We start from the raw sequence: 14,081 nt of genomic DNA, 5'->3' as shown, positions 1-14,081 counted from the left end.
GGAAAGATGTCATACTGGTTTAAATGAAGTATCCTGAACAAAGTGGGAGATTCTCAGCGAAAGTGTTTGAAAAGCCTCTCGAACATAATAGTCGGATGGCACAGAACTGGGCAGTGTTTGCTGCTGTCTGCGAGCTCACTCTGAGGCAGACCGGCTGGATGGCACTAACAAATGCCACCCGACGGAACCCTGTCCTCTGCCCTGGAATAACCATTTTACACCAGGCCTTCCAGATGTTGTCTTATATTTTCTACTATAAATGTAATGATTTCCTTTTTATTCTTATAGTAAATATATGCCTTTTTAGAGTGTGAAGTAAAATAATTTTCATTCCATCCTATCTGGTATTATATATTTTCTTCACAAAACTATTATTTCTCCATCGAGTTATCTTTTGCGAATATTATCATAGTTTTATATTTTAAGAAAACGATGAAAGGGCTTAGAAACATAAAATTATCTACCCCAACTCAAGGAAGAAAAAGAACCTTAATATCTCAAACAAAATTCCCCATATTTATTAGAATTAAAGAAATGTGTAGTCTTTGCCACGTTAATATTTTATTCCAGGTGCAAAAATATATTTTGCAAAATTTTGCATTTGTTGTGTCCTACTTTGACCCAGTAGCACTGAATCATAGTCAGTGTTAGAGTATCTATTATCAGTACTGGGAGACTTGCTAATAATAGTCCTACATTTGCCAAAGAGCCTCAAAGTAATGGAAGATTCATTTTGCCATTTACCCAGTAATGTCATTAATCTCCAGAGCTGTAAACTGTTCTTGACTACAGAATTATTTTCTCTCTCCCTCAAGTACTACATATATCAAGTTTCTTGAAGAAGCTCAGTTCTCCTTCCAATTTGCTGCATATTCTTTCAGAACTTAAAAATGATTCCCTTAAACTTGATCTGTCTCAAATATTGAATTTTCCAATTTTAACTCTTGGCTCCTGAGGTTTCAATCCCTTTCTCGGCATCTGATATCATTTCACACTTAATTGAACTTGTGGCTTTACTTGCCCTTACTACATGGTGTTCAGCAACGAAGGGAGGTTCAGCAATGATGGCGTGGCATGCCAAAGAACAGATAACCAAGAACATATAAAATTTATGTATCTGCCCAGTCAAGTGGAGACTAACCAAGCCATAAATCTGGTCATGAAAACTGGAAGTGGAACATAAGTCTCATTGAATAACATAGAAAAAAAATCAGATAACATACTATTCAGAACATTGAATCTATCTCCAGTGCAGAACATTGAATCTATCTCCAGTGTTTATGAATTGTTACTGCATTCTTTTAATATATACTTCATAATGCTACCAGTACCATAATAATGCTATTCCTTCAAACCTTCATTCTCATGTAAAACTCTAATCATGCATTGTAAATTATAGGCCTTAAGACTCAATCCAAGCTTACTGCCTCATTAAAATCTTTCTTGAATATATTAAAATGCATTAATCATACATTCACCATCCTCTTGGATAGCTTTATCATATAGTACTCAATCATAGATTTCTTTGCTCTAAGAAATCTCAGATTTTGAACTCTTGAATTCTTATGGCAGGAGCTGTTTATATATATCTCAATTTCCTTATTACGTATGTAATAGTTATTTGTGAAATGCATGACTAAATAGGATCAGATAGGTGAAATTTAATATTTAGGAGAAGAGCTTGCATTAACAAGGAAGATTAAAGTAGAATCTGAGCCCAAGATAGTTGTCATTAATCCTATGAGACACATATCCTTATGAACTTGAATTTATGTTATAACCTATTATTACTAAATAGCAAAAATCTCCAAATCCAAATGTAAATATTTACAGTTTATTTAAAGTGAGTAGTCTTAAAATACAATGATATATGTAGATTATTGTTCTCCTAAAACTGCATGGCAATATTCATCACTGCCAGCCAGTCAATGCTGACTCATAGTGACCTTGTAGGAAAGGCTAGAACTGCCCCTGGGGACTTCTGAGACTGTATCTCTGTTGCAGGAGTAGAAGTTTTGTCTTTCTCCTGTGGAGGGCATGGCAATTTTGAACTGCTTACCTTGCTTACCGTAGAGATAGCAGCCCAAGGTGTAACCACCACACGACCAGGGCTCCTCATTCATTACACAGCAGCCTGTTAATTATTAGCAGAACACCTTTTATGATTCTATAATGAGTGAGTTATTCTTGGTTTTCATATTAGTACTTATTTGAAAGTATATCGAATAGTTATACATGAAGTTGTTTATTTATAATTTACTTAAAAACAGAACCTTGAACAATGCATGAATATTATAATTATGAAATACTATAGTCAACCAGTTACTAATATTCCTGACATATATTTGAAAATATTATGCATTATGTGGGCATATAATGTTTTCTACTTTCCAACACCTCTGGATCAATGAATGCTCATAGATGTCTGCCTGTTTCATCTGGATTCCTCTGTTCTGCTTGAACAATGACCTCCGGCTGTAGGTGTGGTTTCTGCATGAGAACGATTAAGTACTCTCCAATTCCCACCATTCACAGCGGCATTCCGCGGTTGTGATCCGCACAGTCCGATGCTTTTTCAAAGTTAATAAAACACAAGCAAACATCTTTCCAGGTTACTTAGTTTCAGTCAAGATCTAGCTGAAGTCACTGAAGGTGGCAATGATATTCCTCACTCACTAAATGCATTAAATAGGTTTTGGGTTTGTTGGTTTTTTTTTTTAAGAGATTATACTATTAACAGAGCACTACCACTACCGTTTAGTTTGGGGAATATATATATGCCAATTACCCGTCCATACTGAAAAAAGACATAAAATCTAATATGAAATACAATTTTTAAAAGGTAGAATACAAGAATCAAATAACCAAGAGCCTATCTGCAAGAGATTACATTCCCATTTGCAATGAATATCACTGACCTACTTACTCTTGACCAATTGCTGTTGTTGTTTTCCAAATGTTGTTGTTTCCAAACAGCTGGTAGGTACTTTGTTCACAAATAAACTTTTAAATTCCATACTAGAAAGATAACAGTACAATAAACCAAGTGTTCTCGACAAGAGTTTAAAAATTATTTAGTCCTGGTCAATTAGCTGTCATCATCATTTCCCTGCTTTAATTATCAGGTCAAATTTCAGGCATATAATTTCCTTCATAAATATTTCAGTATGCATTTCTAAAAGATAAAGATTCTCTAAAATAAAAAGCTATCCAAATTAGTAATTTTATGCTCTCACTAAATAACCAACCAGTGTTTAAATTTTCCCTAGTGTCTTTTATATTTTAAAATAGTTTATATTTTTTTCCTTTTTAAAACTTTTTATTGTAAATTGAGTGAAGATTTACAGAGAAGTTCAACTTTCCCATCAATAATTCAGACATTCATACATTTGAGCCAATATTTGACCACAGTTCACTCTTGGATCAGAATAACTATCATGTTATCTCTATTAATTTATTAATTATTTATGTAGCAAAACATTTTGGTATGAATGTTACCAAGTTACTAATACATGGATAGCTCTTTCAAACTATAACCACTAACATAATAGACACATTTGGAAGGAAATGGAAATACCAAACTTCTGATCATAAAATAATGAATCAGTGCATTTTCTAATCACTTGAAACTTTCTCTCTGTTTCTCTTCTCTCTCTCTCTCTCACACACACACACACACACCTGACCTCACTTTAAGAGAGAGGAGAGAGAGATTGAGATTGAGATTGAGATTGAGATTTTCATTTGCTCTCTCACACATGGATAAGAAATGAACTAACAAGTCATTATCACTGATTTAGTACTGCAATCTGTACTTGTATTATAGATATTATTTATTTTCTTTGATTGTTAATATCTGTAATACAAGTACAGATTGAAGTATTAAATCAGTGATACAGACTTGTTGGATAAAAAGGTGATTTACACACAGGAGGCAAAAAGATCAATGGTTAAAAATATATATATTTAATTTAGAAATCATAAATTTAATTAAAAAGGGAATAAGCACATTTGAAAACATAACTAATGATCAGAAAAAAGTTGTTAAATATCTCAAATAGACAATAAAAATGTAATGATCATTTTGAGAAAAGATATACATGATGTACCCAAGAGAAACCAGGAATTTCATGTGAAAACTACATTTTTTAAAGGAAAAAAAATAAAACATGTACTTCAGAAGGGGATAAATAAAACAAACAAATCAATCAATATTAGAGAAAATGTCTCTGCTCCGGAGGCAGAAGTGTTCGGAAAGAAGGAGGAACAGCAAGGCAGGGAGGACACACACAGGGGTAAATGGTGCTGCATGGTGGGGTTGCAACAATGGCATGAAACCAAACATGTCTGTACTTTTGAATAGAAAACGGATTTGATTTCAAACTTTCACCACTTCACAATTAAAAGTGAAAGAAAAAAGAAAGAAAGGGCTTGAGCAATCAACCTGTCATCAAAGCGAACACGATGCGGCCTTGCCTCTGAAACTGCTCAGGAATTGAGAGTAATAACATGTTAGAACCCTGGATAATCATTAAGGATTTTGGTTTTCTAAAAGGGAAGATATATTTAAATCCAGCCTTCTTCTTTCCATAGGAGTTTGTTTTTAAATTTTCTTTTTGATGCATTCTATCATTAATCTCCTGTAGAAAAAAACTATTTTTGTGGCATAATTTGAATGATAAACTGTTAGTGTCAGTAGGAGCACATTTTTCTGTTTTCCATGATCTTTTCTTCCGTTCGTTTTTTTCCTCCTTGGGTGTCACAAATATAAACCATCTGGTATGCCAGATGCAGTCCTTGCTTTTTTGCACATGCAGAAAATGTAGGTGGAAGTTCTCCAAAGTCCCAGACACTATTATCCATTTTGCTCATCATCATCATCATCATCATCGTTATACTCTTCCCAGCATTCTAATAAATGATGATCCTGTTTCGCTGGTTTTCTGTCAAGAAGATCTGTCGATATTATTTCATTTCACTTTCATTTTTCCCTCTGCTAGAAGATGTCAGTGAAATATTAGTGGGCCAGAAATTTGGAATATGGCTTATTATGGCTCTGCTGTTCAAAAGCTCCAACTTTGGGGAGAATGTTCCACTTCAAGCTACATATTGACTTATATTTTATTGTTGTATTTATCAACCTGCCTCACGTCAAGTCTTGCTTTTTAAACCCAAAGTAATCCTAACTTAACTACATATATTTTGGAGAATCTGCTAGGTTTTCTTTAAGGTAGAAAGTCTTTTTAACCTAGTTCATTTTGTTCAAATATTTTGAGAAAACAAAACAAAATTGAAAAAGAAAAGTGTCAATGTATTTTATGCATGGGGTGGCATGACCGTGAATATGTGTGTGTAAATACAGTATGAAACCTTTAAATTCAGTCAGTGTGTCATAGTTAAACGGGAAAACCTGACAGAGCAATTATAATTGCTCATGATACTTAGTGTATTCGTGCAGTTCTGGCACCGCAGGTTAACATAACCCCAGGCCAAGCAATTCATTTTCAAAGGGACAGTTTGTTGAAAAAATCATTTAGCAAAATATCTAGAAAGTAGAATTCCAGTAATGAGGGACATATTTTGTCTTACATCACCAGAAAGCCACATAAATGCCCCAAATCATAGTAGTGCTCACTCATAGATTTTCAGATGAAGCTAAAATGTTAAGATCATAATGTAACTTCTATACAGGAAATATGGCCATCAGTGCCTCAGCCATCAATGCTAAATGGTAACATACCAAAGAGACCGCACAGACTCCACATAGTGCCATAGATGCCAATACAGCTTGTTGAACTTGAGATGAATATCTTGAAACTACCTCTTTAATACTTGTAAATATTCATCTTAAGGTAGAAATTTTAAATAGTCATAACAGCCCAAATACAATGTTGGAAGCTTACTGCCGCCCGCCCAGGCATCTCACATCCCACAGGACTAACTTGTGATGATTAGAGCTGTTCCAGAAGGTTTCGAAGACCCTGAGCTTTCAGAAACGGATTGCATGGCCTGACACATGCGTGGTTGCTGGGTGGGGGTAACTGCCAAACACTTTTGTCTAGTTGTTGAACACTTAACCATTTGTGACACTCAAGGACTACTACTATAAAAGAATAGCTATCAATAAGCTACATCAGCATAAAAATATTTAGATGGAACAAAAGAATAAAATTAAACATGAAGACATATATCTGTGATCAATTAATTTCTCACAGGAAATCAAATAATCTGATGAGGTAAGGAGAGTTTTTCAATAAATCATGTTAAAATTAGATGAGCATATTAAAATGAATTAATTTCAACAATTCAATTAAAGAAACATTACAGATCACTGAATAATAGATGAAAATATAAATAATCTACAAAGGAAGTATTAAGAAGAACTCTGCATTGTATGTAGACAAAATTGTCTTAGGACATGGAAACAGTAACAACAAAAAACAATAATTGAGTGTATGTTAGCATAATTACATTTATTTCATAACAAAAATAACACTGAGAAAGTAAAAAGGTGAGGTATGGCTTGTTAAGTTCTTTACAATGCCTGTGCCTACCAAATGATTGCATTCTGAATATATAAAAAGATACTACTTGATAACAAAGAGACAAGCAGTCTATTAAAGAGAAGCAAAATACTGAATATACAATTAAGCATGGCCAATAAATAAAACAATGTTCAATATCCCTAACTATCAGAGAAACAAAGATCAAAACCATATCCAAAATAATGGACCAAAAATTAAATACAATAAAGCAGAATAAAACCAGACTTTCTAAACCAGCAAAAAAGACACGCACAAAAAAACAAATAAAAATGCAAGACAAAAAATGTGGCTTTATCAAAAGTTGCCCCTCCCTTTGTAAATGTAAAGGAACACTGTCACTCTAATAGTTGATCTAAATAAGTTCACAGAAAGGATGTACAGGTAAAGGATGGGTACAAAAACTAAAGCAAACACCACGACGTTAGATTTAAACCCCATGATACCAGCAATTGCCTCAACTTAAAGCACAAGTGTCAGATTGAAGGAGGAAAACCAAAAAGCTTGGATTACATCATATTTAATAGAGATAGATCTTAAATTTAAAGATTATAAAATTGATAGTGTGAAAAGCACATATATGATTCAAATAGTCACAAAATTACTCAAGATAACAAAAAGTGACACTAACTTTTAAAGATCTATAGAGGAAAAATTTGAAATGTGTATTTTCAACTATGAAAATATTTGAAACAGTTTTCACAGATTTAGATAATATTAAAAACTACCCATTTGATTTTTCCCATTAACAGAAGATTCAAAACAAGGTTTTGCATTATTCTTCATCTGGAAACTGAAAAATGGTGGAAAACCCTTATCTTAATATTTTTTAAATTTCAAAATATGACAATGAAAACGTTTTTTGTTGAACAATACTTAGACTAACATTCTGATGCAATGGGATGTGAGTCCTGCTTGACTCCCCCTGGCCACTCAAAGGAGAGCCCATTCCAGTCCAGCCCAAGGCCACTGCCAGAAGTCAGAGGTCAGCCATCCTTCCAGCCCCCACGCCTTTCCCTGGTCTGACACCAATCCTCCCTCCCACAGCACTTCTCTGCAGGTTTGCTATTGGATGGCCATATGGAACGCATGCACAAATAGATAAAATGCACGATTATGGGGGCTTATTAGAGAAGCTAACAGATTACAAAACATTAAGGACACATTTTTTTCTGTCCTTTAAGTCACATGGTCCCTTGACCTCTGCCTTGTTCTGTGGACCAAGAAGCTAGCCACTCTGCCCTAATGGTTTCAGTGCTGCTTCTCGGTTCTACTTCATGGTCACAGTGCTACTGCCTCTGCTTCTTTTGCCGCTTCTGCCATTTCCAGCAGGGATCTCACGCATGCTCTGCTCCTAGTGGATGGCTCTTTTTTCTTGATGGTTATGGGATTCTGTCTGTTTCTGAGATGGCTTTCATACCCAAAGGAGTGGCAAAACTGGCCAATCTTCTCTTTTCATACCCAGAGACATGGCAAAACTGACCAATATTCTTTTTCAGTGTTTGACACACCTTATTTGGCTGCTCTCACTCACTCATTTGGTAGGAGGTACAAAAATATGGATAGAAACCCCATAGTTAAAATAATATCACTACACCAGGAGTTCAAATACTTATGATTAGGTAGAGTTCATTGCGAATCTGGCAGACTTTGAATATATTAAGTAGTTATTTATATTACCAATGTCTTTGCCTTTTTCAGAAAGTATTTACTCAGCCTTGAATTACCATTCGAAATAAATGGCTACAGATGGCTTTGTGTTACCTCTTCTGGCTTCTCCATTGTCACAGGTCAAGCATCAGCCTGCCTTTGTGCTCCATCCTTTACTAATTTGGAAACCAACCATTCCTCCCTTGCCACGGTGCATCTATACTGGGTTCAATAATTTATTGCAATGACCATACAGAACTCACAGATAATACTCACAAATAAGAGGGTTACTAGGGAGATCAGTAGGGAGCCTTAGTCACAAAGTGGTTCTGTGTTGAATTGATAACTACAAAGTCAGCAGTTTGAAACCACCATCTGCGACTCAAGAGAAAGAGGAGGCTTTGTAATCCTATAAAGAGTTGCAGTTTTGGAAACCCATAGGGACAGTTCTACCCTGTCCTACAGGGTTGCTATAAGTTGGCATCAACTCAATGGCAAGTTTGGTTTTGGATTTTGGTATTAGGGAAGTCAATAAGCTATGACAAGTCAGGATCAGCGAACAGCTACTGGGTCTCCTCAGCCAGAAACCAAACCCTATCTCTCTGATTCTGCCTCCTAGCCACATGGTAGCCACATTGTCTCCAGTTCAGTCTCTCAGCCATATGGTCTCAGCATTTCCCTCCATCGGCCAGGAACACATTCCCACAGCTCTTTATTCTCTGGCCAGATGAAGATCAAGTACTGTGATTTTCTGTCCTATAGAAGAAGGCCAAGTCTTGCTGCCGGCACCAGATCTGTCTTCTTCAGGGGTGCTGGTAAGTGCTCCCCTGCAGCTTGCCTCAACTTCAGACAGACAGACAGACAGACACACACACACACACACACACACACACACACACACCAGCAGCAGCAGCAAAGATATGAGTAAAAGTTTTATTTAAGCCTCCATCGATACACTTTAAAAGCGAAGCAGACCCTCCTCGCTAGGTGAGAAGAACTCTGAGCTAGGGAAATATTTCTCGTTCTTAAAGGTGCAAAGAGGTGGATATCCCAGCTCTGCAGGTGGTGCGGCAGCTTTCTAATTACTATCCTCAGGCCCTCCTTGGGTCTATGGCTATGTTCTTTTAAGTTTATCTCAGGGCATAGCTCTGTGTCAGAAGGTTCACCCAGCCTGGTCTCAAGGTCCATTGTCCCCTTAGCAGGGAGGGGTCCCTATTCAGTCCCTATTAGGGACCACATAGTCTTAGCATTGCTCCCCTGAGACTCGGATGCATCTAGTCTCAAAGGCCTCTCCAACTCTAGACAGAGATTTTTACCAGGCTCGTCTGAGTTCCTAGAGGTTTTCTCCTCTCTTCTTCAAAGATGGCTCATCCTTATAGCCAAGAGGATGCCAATGACAACTGACTAATCCCCTCTGGTGTTACACGTGCTTTGTTTACAAAGTCCTACCCAATCATTTGGTAGCAGTAACTAAAACGTATTTTTAATCCTTACCACCTTAGTGCAATGTGGTTTCTTATTGCTTTCTGTTGGGTCTCCTAACTGTGAAGCACAGGAGGAGTGGATGCATAATGATAATAACTGATACAAGGGGATATAGGGAACACAGGGGTAGAGGGGTAGATGGCATCATGGGAAAAGGGATTTCTTAGTATATAATGAAGATTGGTGTGAGGGAGCACTAGAACGGACTGTGATTGCATAACTCATTTCAAAGTTGATTTAATCATGAGTGGGGGAGTGCTCTAAAGTTGATGTGGTGATGATTGTACAATTATTCTTGACACGATTGAATGATTGAACTATTGAATTATAGTATATACAAATTACTTGCCAATAAAAATGTTGGGGGAAAAAACAAAAGAAATTTAACTCCACCACACCATTTGGTAGGATATTATTCTTGATTTAAGTTGATTAATAAGATCCACCATTGTTTGCAATGTTGGACTTTGGTATATGTACTCAGAATAAAGTGCCTTTACTTTTCCTCTGTGGGCTTTCCCAGACAAAAATACACCAATCATGTGCTCACTTTAGCAGCACTTAGACTAAAACAATACACTAATCTCTCAATGAAACTGTGGGGCACAACTATGATGATGAAAGGTATTTGTTTCACAATTCAATGAACAATTTTAACTTGAGAAATAAAAATAGGTAGATAATGAGCTCAAGATTTGTGAGGTGGATTTACCTAGAAGTGCTTTCTATTTTTAGGAATTATTAATTTAGAAGTAGCAGTGTATTATAGAACATCAAAGTCTTATACTATATTATACTCAATTTCAAAGCAATAGCAAAGTAGAAAAAAGATTGTTCAAGAGTAGTGACTGTCTTTCCCCCCCCTTTTTAAAATAAGAATCAGAGTAAAATTAAACAAAACCCTTAACACAGGTAAGTGTGTATAGGTTGGTGTTTGGAGTAAGAATGTTTCCGAACTACTGGTTGTCAACTATTATGTAAATTCTTGTAACCACTCTCTGTTTTCAATACCAGTGTATAAAATGTGAAAATAGATTTTTTCAGGCATTTATTTTGAGATTAAACATATTTTCATAGATCAAGCCTTTTGTATATTTTCTCACACAAAGTCACTGCCAAAATAATTTTCTATGTTCTCCTTTACTAAAAAAAGTTGCAAGGTAATCTTACAATATTTTCAATCTGTGTAAGACAATGTATTTTAATGAAGTCCAATACTAGTTTAAGGAGCCTCGATGGCCAGGCATATAAGCATTGGCTGATAACCATACGTCAGCAGTTCAGAGGGAGCAGCGGCACCATGGGAGGAAAATGAGGCCATCAGCTCACTTGGAGCTCTCTACCCTCGGAAAGCCTGGGGTTGGTAGGAGTTGTAATCAACTCAATGGCATTTTAACATTGATCTATGCATACATTTTAATTGATCTAAGGACAAGCAAATCTGTCTAGGAAGAAGTACACCCACAGTGCTCTTCAGAGGCAAAGATGGCCAGACTTCAGCTTACATACTTTAGACATGTTGTCAGGAGAGATCAATCCCTGGAGAAGGGCATCGTGTTTGGTTAAGAGGAGAGGCAGAGAAACAGAGGAAAGTCTTTAACAAAGTGAATTGGCATGGTGGCTGCAACAAAGAGCTCAGGCATAGCAACAACGTGAGTGCGGTGCAGTACTGGGCGTGTTTCTTCTGCTGGGCACAGGATTGCTATATGTCCAGCCAGCTTGATGACACCTAACAACAGCATAGAGCCCTGGGAGCACAATGAGTTAAATGTCAGACTGGTAACCCAAAGGTGAGATTTACCAGCCACATATTTGGTGGTAGAAAGATGAGGCAGTCTGCCTCCATAATGTTTTACAGCCTCAGAAACCCAATGAGGAAGTTCTATAATTTATAGGGTTGCTATGAGTCAGAATCAACTAGACGGCAGTGAGTTTGGATTTTTGATGTAATATTGGTCTATAAGACATCTTAGTCACTGAAGAAATGGCAGGAGGACCACATTTCATCTCCTTTGGTTGTACAGGGAGAAGGAGAACACAATGCCACACCAGCCAAGGCTGATTGCCAGGAAGCAGAGGTCACACATGCTTCCATCCTTCCCTGGCCTTATTCTGATATCAATTGTTCCTGCCAGGGCACTCCACTTATTTGAGGGGTTTGAAAATCCATTGCAATAGCCAAGCAAAACTAGCACACAATACTCACTCTTTAGGGGGTTTAGTAGGGAAGTTAAGGAACCCTGGTGGCATAGTGGTTACTTGTTAGGCTATTAAGCTAGGCAACTTGAAATTGCTAGCTACTCCATGGGAGAAAGAGGGGGCTTTCTACTTCCATAAAGATTTACAGTATCAAAATTCCCAGGGGACAGTTCTACCCTGTCCTTTGGGTTTCTATGAGTTGGCATTGACTTGATGGCAGTGAGATTTTTGTTATTTTTAGGGAATTAGCAGGTTACCAAGATCAGAAATCATTAAGGATATAGTCATTTGTCTACAGCAGCTCCTCTTCTCAGCCAGCAGCCACTTGTCTCTCTGGTTATAGGGCTCCCTTCTGCTCTATCTCGGAATTACTCCTTTACTCTGTCTCTATGCCTTGGCCTTTGCTACCTCTGCCAATTCAGAAAGGATTTCTCATATGCTCCTCTGTTGAATAGCCCAGGGTCCTATCCCTGCTTCTGAGCTGACTTTCTATTCACAGAGGAATGACAAGACCGACCAATCCTCTCTCTGTAGGTTTCACATATCTTATTTGAATGGTGCTGTGAAATCATTTCTTGGGAATTAGAGAGACATAAATTTAAAGACCATATTTAAGCAGTTGCACTTCACTTCAGTTACTTAGATCATATTAATGATTAGGATTAAATGTGCCCATACTTATAATTTTATGTATAGACAGAACATAGTAATTTTAAACCGCTTTAAAAGATATATTTGGGTTTAAAAACCTCATTCATTAAAAATATACAAAGTTCATAGAACTTTTTTTAATACTTTTATTGGGGGCTCTTACATCTCTTACTATAATCTATGTATTCATGCAGCGTGTCAGGCACATTTGCACGTATGCTGCCATCATCATTTTCAAGGCGTTCTCTTCCCTCTTGAGACCCTGATCGCAGCTCCCCATTTCATCCCTCTCCCTCCCCTGCCTGCCCTCCCTCACAAAACCTTGATAAGTTATAGGTTATTATTTTCATATCTTATTGTCCTCTGTCGCCCCTCACCCACTTTTCCATTGTTCGTCACCCCGGAAGGGAGGTATAGGTTGATCCTTGTGATCAATTGCCCCCACCCACCCCTAATCCTCCTGATATCTCCACTCTCATTGTTGGCCCTGAGGATTTATCTGTTCTGACTTCCCTGTGTTTCAGGCTCTTATCTGTAGCAGTGTGCATGTTCTAGTCTAATCCGACTTGTAAGGTAGAATTGAGGTCATGATAGTGGGGGGAAGGAAGTACCAAAGAACTAGAGGAAAGCTGTGTGTTTCATCGGTGCTATACTGCACACTAACTGGTTCATCTCTTCTCTCTAACCCCTCTGGAAGGGATGCCCAATTGACTATAGAGGGGAATTGGGTCTCCACTCCCTGCCCCACCCCCATTCACATTGGGTATGATTTTGTTCTGCTTCTTAGATGCTTGACATCTGAACCCATTCATACCTCATGATCACACAGGCTGGTGTGCTTGCTCCATGTGGGCTATGTTGCTTCCCAGATAGATGGCTGCTTATTTATCTTTAAGCCTTTAAGACCCCAGACTCTATATCTTTTGATAACCAGGTACCATCAGCTTTCTTCACCACATTTTCTTATGCACCCATTTTGTCTTCAGCAATCATGTCAGGAAGGTGAGCATCACAGAATGTCAGATTGTTAGAACAAAATGTTCTTGTGTTAAGGGATTACTGGAGTTGAGGCCCAATGTCCATCTGCAACCTTAATTCTTAATGTACAGCTATGAATACACAGTTCTTTTCCCCTCTCGTTTTATATATCTACATATATATCTATATCTATAGATATATGTGTATATATATATTACATATGTACATGCCTGTATTTAGACCTCTATAAATGTCCTTTGCTCCTGGTTCTTTCCTCCACCTCCCTCTAATTTCCTACTGTCACACCATCATGCTCGGTCCTCACTCAGGTTTAGTAATTCCTCGCTGCTACATTGCCCTTGATTAAGCCCCACTAGGCCTCCTATGCCCTTCTCTCCATTGAATTTAGTTCACTTGTTGTTCCTTTGTCCCTGGGTTGGTTTCCCCCACCCCTTCCTTTCTCCCACTTCCCCCTTGCCCATATCCCCCCGGACCAACAGCCTTTTTTTTATAATCTTCAAATGATTTATCCTGCCTATCTTACCTAGATAGACATGCAAATACATTAATAAGCTC

The sequence above is a fragment of the Echinops telfairi genome, unplaced genomic scaffold, assembly GCF_000313985.2.
Source record: "Echinops telfairi isolate 266 unplaced genomic scaffold, ASM31398v2 ScPeMD7_3533;HRSCAF=4204_0, whole genome shotgun sequence".
In the NCBI taxonomy this organism is placed as follows: Eukaryota; Metazoa; Chordata; class Mammalia; order Afrosoricida; family Tenrecidae; genus Echinops; species Echinops telfairi.
The sequence above is the reverse complement of the archived record's forward strand: the minus strand, read 5'-3'. Positions refer to the sequence as shown.